This window comes from Helianthus annuus, chromosome 4, assembly GCF_002127325.2.
Source record: "Helianthus annuus cultivar XRQ/B chromosome 4, HanXRQr2.0-SUNRISE, whole genome shotgun sequence".
NCBI classification, from domain to species: Eukaryota; Viridiplantae; Streptophyta; class Magnoliopsida; order Asterales; family Asteraceae; genus Helianthus; species Helianthus annuus.
Genome location: NC_035436.2, coordinates 147,126,474 through 147,137,324, shown reverse-complemented (window position 1 = coordinate 147,137,324; position 10,851 = coordinate 147,126,474).

Here is a 10,851-nt window from a genome sequence, read left to right as displayed (position 1 = left end):
CTACTAGAGTGATTAGTGAGTGGGTTTAAGCTCCGTTTCTACCGGTTTGAAGGCATTGAGTGTAAAAGAGTTGAAAGCAAGTTAGAAATCCATCTTTCACTCTTTTCCACCGAGAATCTGTTTAGATCTGTGGTAGATCTGTGTTTGTTTATGTGGAAATCGGTTAGATCCAAGCTATTCGTGGTGGATTGAGGTCAAAACATGAAGTTCTTCAAGAACACCATGATGACATCATCCTAGAATGCATGAATCTTGATGATTTCACAGTTAAAAGTTAAGATTCGAAAGATAGAAAGGTGTAGGAGTGTATGTAGATCAAGGAAGTACAAGATTTAGGATGAAAACTTACCGGAATCGGAAGAAATCTGAGAAAAGAAGGGGAGCACGAGCTGGTTGGTCAGAGGGTTTCCAAAAGTGGAAAGAATGACAATGACAGGGCTATTTATAGGCTTCCCAAAGAGGAAAGGGCTGGCCGATCGGCCAGGCACCCCGATCGGACAGCCTGCTCGATCGGCTGTCCGATCGGCTGGGCTGTTCGATCGGCTGGAAGCCTGATCGATCAACAGCCTGATCTCGCGTAATCTCTTCTCCACCAATTATCAACACTTGATTTCGGTTGAGTTCGATTGAGTTTCGAGTTTCGATTCGATTGATCACCCCACATATCATAAAGTAAACATGCACAAGTAACACGTAAGGCACACACACACATATAACAACAACCAGAGTTCGCGCAATTCGAGTTTCGAGTTCGATGATGATTAGATTATCTTGATTATTGATTGATTGACTTTATCGCATTCTTACTTCCTACTATTTAATGTCGTAAACTGATGTGCGTGAAGTGTGTTATATTTTTGGTATATATTTTAAGCCCTTTTTACACTTTTTAGCCAAGTTTTAAATTTATAAAACACGATATTTACTAACACTAAACACACATATGGGCAAGTGCACCCATCGTGGACGTAGTATAGTGTTGGTAAGATACCGAGGTCATCCAAGGACACAAGAGCTTTTAGTACCGGTTTATCCTCAACGTCTAATCAAATCAAAATGTTAGAAAAAGATTTTTAAACTAAGAAAATAAAACTAACTAAATGTTGAAAAATAAAATAAAATTAAAAACAGATAGACAAGATGAATCACTTGGATCCGACTCGTGTATTAGTATAACCTTTGATTATTTTCGCACTTTTGCACTTGTTTAAGAGATTATCTTAGTTATTGTAGTAGGCCCCTCTTTTGAAGGCGACGTTACCCTCAACCCAGTAGTTTGAGTCAGCAAGGATACAATCTTAAAGGGTCGGATTATTGAAAGATAACTAATTAAGTTATTAATGCAAATTATGGTAGGCCCCTCTTTTGGAGGTGACGTTACCCTCGACTAAGTAGTCTGAGTCAGCAGGGATACAGTCCTAAATAGCCGGGTTATAGTATTAATAGTAGTTAACTTATGAGGGGATCAAAGAGTTTGGACCCCCGCCATCCAATACTTTTGGGTATTGAAGGAGGTCCTACTAAATTTGACCCAGGTCCCTTGCAGGACCTCTAAACGCTGAACAAGGGCAAGACCCTTACCAAACCGTTCCCTTAACCCCCGACCAGGTAGCCAACATACCTCCATATAGACCGTGGAGATATGAATAGTGAAAATATTTTATTTTTTATAGACAGTAAAATAATGCCAAGACACCACGGACAAACGATAAGGAAAAGTCACCTTCAACATAAGCAACTAGTTATTAAAGTCATTAATACAAAACCAAATAAAAAGTGCAAAAGATTAAAAATAAAAAGTATTATACTAAACACTTGTCTTCACCAAGTGATCTAAGAGACTTAGGCAAACATGGCCTTGATTGTCAAGAACTCTTACGATCAATCTTGGATCCCGAGACAACTCACACACTCTATGATGGACAATGGATGATGGTGGTGGATGATGGTGTTGTTATGGTGGTGGGTGGTGGATGAAGTGTGAGAGAGGTGGTGTGACAATGGATGAGTTGCAATGAAGCCAAGCACTCCTATTTATAGGCTGAACAGAGGCCTGGGCACGGCCCCGTGTCCGCCGGGCACGGCCCCGTGCCTGTCTGACACTATCTCTCTTCATTAATTGTAATTCGCAATTACAATTAATGCGCCTGCAGTACTTTGGGCACGCCCCCGTGTTCACTGGGCACGGCCCCGTGGTGAGCAATAGAAGCTTCTACATGTTTGTCTTTTCTGCTGCTTCTTGGGCACGGCCCTGTGCTCGCTGAGCACGTGGCGTGTTCAGTCTTCTGCCTTCTCTGTTTTGCTTGGGAGGATGCTGTTGAGGGGTCAGGCAATCCACTTTTGTTCCTTTTCTTGTATTTATGCTAGATTTAGCTGTCTTTTTGCTTCTTTTGTTAATTTGAGCTCACTTAATCCTGAAAATACAAAAGGAAGACAAAAACACACTTTTTCCAACATTAGTACTTAAAAAGGGTTAGTTTTATGCCTCATTTGATGTAATTTATATGTTGCATTTTACACACATCAAATATCCCCACACTTGAACTTTTGCTTGTCCTCAAGCAAAACTCTTTAATATGTGGCTTACACTCCCAAAGGTCATAGAGTGTCGGGAATCCAAGATCTTTATTAAGTTTTATTTTTATTTATTTACAATCCTATTCGTCATGATTTATTAAAAACTTTTCATAAGGTAAATTATTTATTAAGGCATAACATACCTTTCTAAAATTCCACTTATATACAAGTTCACATACCTCACGGGAGAAATCACTCACACTCGGCCGAAGGTGTATTTTTAGTGAATCACTCGAGAGCGGCATGGAACTTATTCCTACCATAAGCTTGCCAAGCAATCAATCCTCCTCTTTTTTAACTTTATACCTTTGTAAATATCAAGAGGACTTTTTGGGTGAAGGGTTAGGCTTGGGCTAAAGGTGGGTAGTTGGGTTAGTGGTTAGTAGAAAAGGGCGAAAGTCGTAAAAAGCGTCGGTTTTCGTAAAACATTTTGTTTTTGTGACTTTTTATTTTTAATGAAGTATTTCTTTAAACAAGCTTTTGTTTGAGGAGCTTTGCTTGTTTATTTCTAACTTCATTGTAAATATTTTTTTTAGTCACACGAAAACCGAGCTTGTTACTAAAATAAAGGGTAAAAATAAAAAAAAGGTTTTTTGGTGGGTAAAAAGGGCTTTGGGGTTAAGAAACGAAAAGGTTTAGGCTCAAAGCGGCTAACTAGGGGGAGTTTTTGGGTAGGTGAAATGAAAAATAATGGTTTTGAAAGAAAAAGGGTTAGTCCTAATGCCTCGATCATTTACTTACTTGGGTTTAAGTTGGTAAGGACCGGGAATGAATTGTCGTGGCAAGTTCTAGAGTCGTAAGAACCAAGCGGCTATTCACACAAGAAACGAAAAATGAGCATTTAGCGTAAAGATGTATATTTGTATGCTCAATAAAGGCTCAAAACTCACTTTTGTGGGAATGGGTTTTTATGTGACCAAGTATATATAATCGAATTTTAACTAAGCTTGTCATGCCGTTTCATAATTTTCTTATGTTGGTTCTTTTTATCCCGACGCTATCGGTTGTAAACTTGTAAAAATATAACCTTGTTAGTCTCAAAATTCCCAACTTAAACTTTAGACAAGTAAGAAAAAATGAAAATTTTTGAAAAAAAATGAAATTTTTTGAAAAAAAAATTGGGGTGATTAGCGATTCCAATAGAGTTTTGTGTAAGGCTTGTTATTAGGACTTGCAAAATTCCAAGGTTTTAGCATCCCCCCCACACTTAAATTACACATTATGCTCAATGTGTCCCAAAAATAAATTTTTAGGTTGATTGAATATGTAACATGGTGTTAAAAGCAAAATTTTTATGTTACTGGCAAGCTGGACACGGCCCCGTGCCCGTTGGACACAACCCCGTGTTCAACTGCCAGTGATGAAAACTTACAGAAGATGGACACGGGGGCGTGTTGGCTAGGCACGGCCCCGTGTCTGGCAAAAATCTGCAGAAAAACAAACAAACAGCAGAACTGGGAGGTGGGCACGGGGGCGTGTCGGCTGGACACGTCCCCATGTGGACTGTCTGCAAGGCCGAAAAACAGGTTTCTTCTTCCGGTTTTCCTGTCCTGGCTTTATTAGTGCTAATGATTAGCACTCTAAACCTCAATTGTACCTGTTTTATCACTAAATACCACACCAAGCAATACCAAACGTCCTAAATTACCATAGTTAATCATCCAAACCATAAAGTAAAAGAAAAAATAAAGCAGAAAGTAAAAAGCAATCGCATTTTTGTGTTTTTTAAGAAGATTAACTAATTTTTCTTTTTCTACGCTACTTAATTTAGATGAAATAATTACAGGTAAACTACCATCTTTGTCTAGAAAAGCATATTCCAAACCTTTCGGAAGTTCTTTGAGCTCAAGGGGTGGGTCTTTAGGAGACACCTTATTTTGTGGCTCATCAAGATCAAGAACTTTAAAAGTTTGTTCTATGGCGACCTCTTCTTCAACAAAGTGGTCAACTTCTTCAGTTGTATCGGGTGGCTCATCTTCATCTTCAATTAGGGGGTCATTATTGCCAAAAGGATATTTCATTGAACGCTCAAGATCTATGCTCCTTTTGAATGCCCCTAACTGAAGAGGTAGATTGTTAAATTTTTGGTTTTTCAAAGCTTCATGAGTTTTTACAAAAGGTTTTCCCAAGACTAGAGGAGCGTCATCGAGGATGACAAAGTCGGTTGGAATAACCATTTGATTTGTTTGAACCAAGACATCCTCAACTACACCGATTGATTTTATTACTTTCCGATTGGATAGAAAAATGGGTATTTGAAGTGGAGTAAAATCACTAATACTTAATTTTTCAAAAATGTAATTAGGCATTATGTTAACACAAAGATCTTTATCAATTGTGACATTACTAATAAATGAATTTTGAAAAAAAACATGGAACCGGTGTAATGTTAATTTCAAAAGGATCTTCTTTTATTAGTGAAGTTTGATCATTAGTTAACTTAACACTTACCATTTCCTTGACTTTAGTATTAGTGTTTAAATCTTTTAAAAACTTAGCATGAGTGGTTACTAAACAATGATTTTCAAAAGAAGGTGACAAGAGACTAATTTCTTCAAAATTAGACTCTTCTTGAATTTTAACGTTATCGGTCTCACCTCTTTCGTTGTTTATCTCATGAGTTGGTTTTTCACTTATTTGTTCTTCCATTTTTAATTCCTCAATTATCGTTTCTTCCTTTTTTAATTCTTCTCTTGCGCGGGACTCCTCTTCCCTTGCGCGAGATTCTTTTATGCATCTTTCGATAAATTTGAGTTTTTCTATTATCCTATCGGCTATGTCGGTGATAGAGTAAGGATCGGGATCCTCAAAGCTTGAGTCCGGTTGTTCGATCCTTGGTTCCTCATAGCACCCATATGAACTAGATGGTTCACACCATTTTTCTTCATGATAAGTATATGATGGATAAGGGTCGAAATTTTCTTCTTCATAGTACTCATATGAGGTGGGTTGTTCACGCCACGATTCCTCATAATAAGCGTATGAAGGTGGAGGCTCATATCTTGAATCCTTAAAGTATGAGTATGAAGGCTCATACCTTGGTTCATCAAAATATGAGTATGAGGGAGGAGGTTTATACCTTGGGTCTTCATAGGAAATGTATGAAGTCGATGGCTCGTACCTGGGCTCCTCATAATAGTTGTATGAAGTGGATGGTTGAAATAAGTTACAATATTGTACCGAGTGCGGGTTACCACAATTAGTGTAATAGTCTCTCCTATAATCATCCTCCTCATAGGTGTAGGCATAGCCTCCTGAGTATTGATCCATAAGAATCACTCAACAGACCACAACTGAGTCTCGGGACCAGAAAACAAAAATAAAGATGGAAACAGAAGCTGGACACGGCCCCGTGTTCAGTGGACACGGCCCCGTGTACAGGGTCTGTATATGAGCGTTTTAATTAAAGTTACTGGTCTCGTTGAGCATGGGGGCGTGTTCAGTGAGCACGACCCCGTGTTCAGACTCTGTATCTGGGTATCTAACTAAAAATATGCAGCACGGGGGCGTGTTCAGTGGACACGGCCCCGTGTTCAGGCTACTGTAGATGCAAACTAAACTAAAATGCAGAAAAATGTGCGCGCGTTTTGAAAAAGTTTTGAAAAACTGATTAGGCCGTCAATTTTAAGCTTTCTTAAAATCCTTGTGTCCCCGGCAGCGGCGCCAAAAACTTGATGTGCGTGAAGTGTGTTATATTTTTTGTATATATTTTAAGCCCTTTTTACACTTTTTAGCCAAGTTTTAAATTTATAAAACACGATATTTACTAACACTAAACACACATATGGGCAAGTGCACCCATCGTGGACGTAGTATAGTGTTGGTAAGATACCGAGGTCGTCCAAGGACACAAGAGCTTTTAGTACCGGTTTATCCTCAACGTCTAATCAAATCAAAATGTTAGAAAAAGATTTTTAAACTAAGAAAATAAAACTAACTAAATGCTGAAAAATAAAATAAAATTAAAAACAGATAGACAAGATGAATCACTTGGATCCGACTCGTGTATTAGTATAACCTTTGATTATTTTCGCACTTTTGCACTTGTTTAAGAGATTATCTTAGTTATTGTAATAGGCCCCTCTTTTGAAGGCGACGTCACCCTCAACCCAGTAGTTTGAGTCAGCAAGGATACAATCCTAAAGGGTCGGATTATTGAAAGATAATTAATTAAGTTATTAATGGAAATTATGGTAGGCCCCTCTTTTGGAGGTGACGTTACCCTCGACTAAGTAGTCTGAGTCAGCAGGGATACAGTCCTAAATAGCCGGGTTATAGTATTAATAGTAGTTAACTTATGAGGGGATCAAAGAGTTTGGACCCCCGCCATCCAATACCTTTGGGTATTGAAGGAGGTCCTACTAAATTTGACCCAGGTCCCTTGCAGGACCTCTAAACGCTGAACAAGGGCAAGACCCTTACCAAACCGTTCCCTTAACCCCCGACCAGGTAGCCAACACACCTCCATATAGACCGTGGAGATATGAATAGTGAAAATATTTTATTTTTTATAGACAGTAAAATAATGCCAAGACACCACGGACAAACGATAAGGAAAAGTCACCTTCAACATAAGCAACTAGTTATTAAAGTCATTAATACAAAACCAAATAAAAAGTGCAAAAGATTAAAAATAAAAAGTATTATACTAAACACTTGTCTTCACCAAGTGATCTAAGAGACTTAGGCAAACATGGCCTTGATTGTCAAGAACTCTTACGATCAATCTTGGATCCCGAGACAACTCACACACTCTATGATGGACAATGGATGATGGTGGTGGATGATGGTGTTGTTATGGTGGTGGGTGGTGGATGAAGTGTGAGAGAGGTGGTGTGACAATGGATGAGTTGCAATGAAGCCAAGCACTCCTATTTATAGGCTGAACAGAGGCCTGGGCACGGCCCCGTGCCTGTCTGACACTATCTCTCTTCATTAATTGTAATTCGCAATTACAATTAATGCGCCTGCAGTACTTTGGGCACGCCCCCGTGTTCACTGGGCACGACCCCGTGGTGAGCAATAGAAGCTTCAACATGTTTGTCTTTTCTGCTGCTTCTTGGGCACGGCCCTGTGCTCGCTGAGCACGTGGCGTGTTCAGTCTTCTGCCTTCTCTGTTTTGCTTGGGAGGATGCTGTTGAGGGGTCAGGCAATCCACTTTTGTTCCTTTTCTTGTATTTATGCTAGATTTAGCTGTCTTTTTGCTTCTTTTGTTAATTTGAGCTCATTTAATCCTGAAAATACAAAAGGAAGACAAAAACACACTTTTTCCAACATTAGTACTTAAAAAGGGTTAGTTTTATGCCTCATTTGATGTAATTTATATGTTGCATTTTACACACATCATAAACCAGTTTGTATTGATAAACATTCGATTACCTTGATTAACAACACTTACTCCACATAATACAACTAACGAAAATCACCAACATGGAATAGACTAACTATAGTCAAAGAAGTCAATCTTGACTTTGACTTTGACTTTGACTTTGACATTCGGTAACACGGGGTGTTACATGAAATCAGGTCATATTTGTCTTATAAAATCCTGCTATTTTGTTCTTTTCCTCAGGGGCAAAATGGTCATTTCTTTTTATAACATAGATCTAACACATAAACAACAGATCTACAACTAACTTAATCACAAACAACCACATTATCAAACATACAACACAGATCCAACACATAACCAACAGATCTACAACTACATAAACAACAGATCTGCAACTAACTTCATCGCAACCAACCAGATCTAGCGAACCGCTACATATTACAAGTTCTAAATGAAAATTTTAATCGAACAAGGAGATAAACAGACATTTCCGACTTGAATTCCGGCCTGACCGATGTGAATCGAGATTGTCACACCCCGACCACGTAAAACAACAAAATGTGGCGGAAACGTCGGGGAGTGTTGTAACAGAATCATTGTTTCACAACCATGGAATAAATAGTTTCGTTTTATTAAATCAAATGAGTTGCAATGTCTTAGCAATAAAGAAACATAACATAATTAACTAGTCTTGCATCTTTTAATGTCACTAAGGCCGCGTCCATTCCTATGTAAGCATACACCAACATCATCATTATATAACACCAACTACTGTACCTGAAACACATGTGAAAGTACGTCAGCATAAAAATGCCGGCGAGTACATAGGTTTTATGAAAAACAGGATTCATGACTTAGGTTTAAGAAAATGTTTAAACAAAAACTTGTCATAAATCCAGTTTAAGTGTTTGCTTTTGTAAAACGTTTGAAAATCGATGATAGATAGGTATAGTTAAAAAGAATGATGTAAGGTTAAGTGAATAACCAAGTAAAAAGGAGTTTGTATAAAACAAACTGTTTTGTAAAACAATGTCTTGTGAAAATATGTTATTTGTGTAAAAATGTATAAGTCCAAATGAATGATCTAAATAACGCTTGTATCACATTACACACGTCTCGTTACTCAAATCACTTACCCACATAAACCACCAATGTAAATTGCCCATGTCTAAACCGTTGTCAAATGTCAATCAAGTAATGTGTATACAAAATGTCATGTATGGCAAGTGAAATATGTAATAACCAAACCATAGGTAAGAATGCACAAACAATGTACTAAGTATGCGACGGATGGACATACATAGCATGATACAAAGCATAAAATGTCTTGTAAAACGATGTACTAAGTATGCACACAATGGACATACATAGCATGTGATGTAAAATGTACTAAGTATGATGAACATACATAGCATGTGATGTAAAATGTACTAAGTATGATGAACATACATAGCATGAAATGTTATGTAAAACGATGTACTAAGTATGCACACAATGGGCATATATAGCAAAAACATAATAAAATCATGTACTAATAGTGTACTAGTGAACTTAGCACGTATATGATGTGAAAACAGGAAAGCACGAAAGTAACAAGTAGGCACATGTGTTTCACCCCAAAATGTTTGAAAAACAGTAAAAGAGGGGACTATGTACTCACTTGAGGGTGCTTAGAAGTCTTGAACAACAACCAAACAAAGCTAGAGGGATCACGGAAAGCAAACGACGCCTAATATAGGTAACTACATTAATAACCGGACCTAACGGAGGATCGGGTAGTATGAGGGTTCGTAAACCAAATAAGTGTGGGAAATTATGTAATATGGTTTAACAAAGCCTACATACTAAAACGAAACCTAACCTAAGTGCTTACGACCCATTACGACCCGTTTAGGTAGCTTACGCTACTTTAACGCGTCGTTCGCGTAAAACGCGTTCGGAACGCCTAACTAGTCCTATGACAAGTAATATATGCCTTAACATGTCTAATATTGTTGCTAAATCAGTTTAGATGTCAAAATTTAAGTTACATATGCTTAAAATGAATTTATGCGTAAAAAGGGCATTTTGGTAATTTTCCTAAAGCATAAGAATTACTTATCATACAACTACTTAAACGACGTGACCATAAGGTATAACCTCCAAAGGTTATTCCCTATACAACTATGGTCACCTAATGTGTTTGGTCGGATCCTAATGATCGACCAAATGGGTCGGGTTCGAAAGTATAAGTGATTGATTAGATCGCTTACCTTTACGACCCTAAACAAGCACAAATCGAAAAGCGACGAGCTAAACACGCTAGAACATGTTTAGTAAAGTTAGAAAACAGGTTTGGTATTAAAACAAACGGTTTTAATACCCTAGAGTAGTTTGGTTACAAAATACGCGAGGAAACGCATTTTGGCCGAAACTACGACTCGTCACTGAGCCTAGATAACATGGAAATCAGTAGGTATAGTCATTAGGGACTATAACCATCGTGATTACGCTCACGTTATGAAGTTCAAATGAACTTCGCGTTGACCATAAACTGGTCAAAGCAGAAAGTCAAACGCAGTTTGACTTTAATGATAAAAACGAATGAAAAGAACGAAAGAATACTTACAAAAGGTCCTCGCAAGCTCTTGATCCGATTTACTCTCAGGTATGAAGCATAAACTTCAACTTAGAGAGCCAAAATCAGATTCAAGTGTGCTTTGGGAAGAAAGTGAGGGTGGGTATTTATAGATTTCCTTGAACCGTTAAGATCGTTCGTCGAAAAACGTGATTTAATCTCAACCGTACACATGTGCCCATGGTTTTGTAATACCATGGGCACCCCTAGAATGGTCCATAGTATTTTATAAACTATTAAATACCAGCCCATGGTTTTGCAAAACCATGGGTTAAAACCATCAACCCTTCAAAATTGGACTAGGTTCATTGAATCTAGTCAGAAA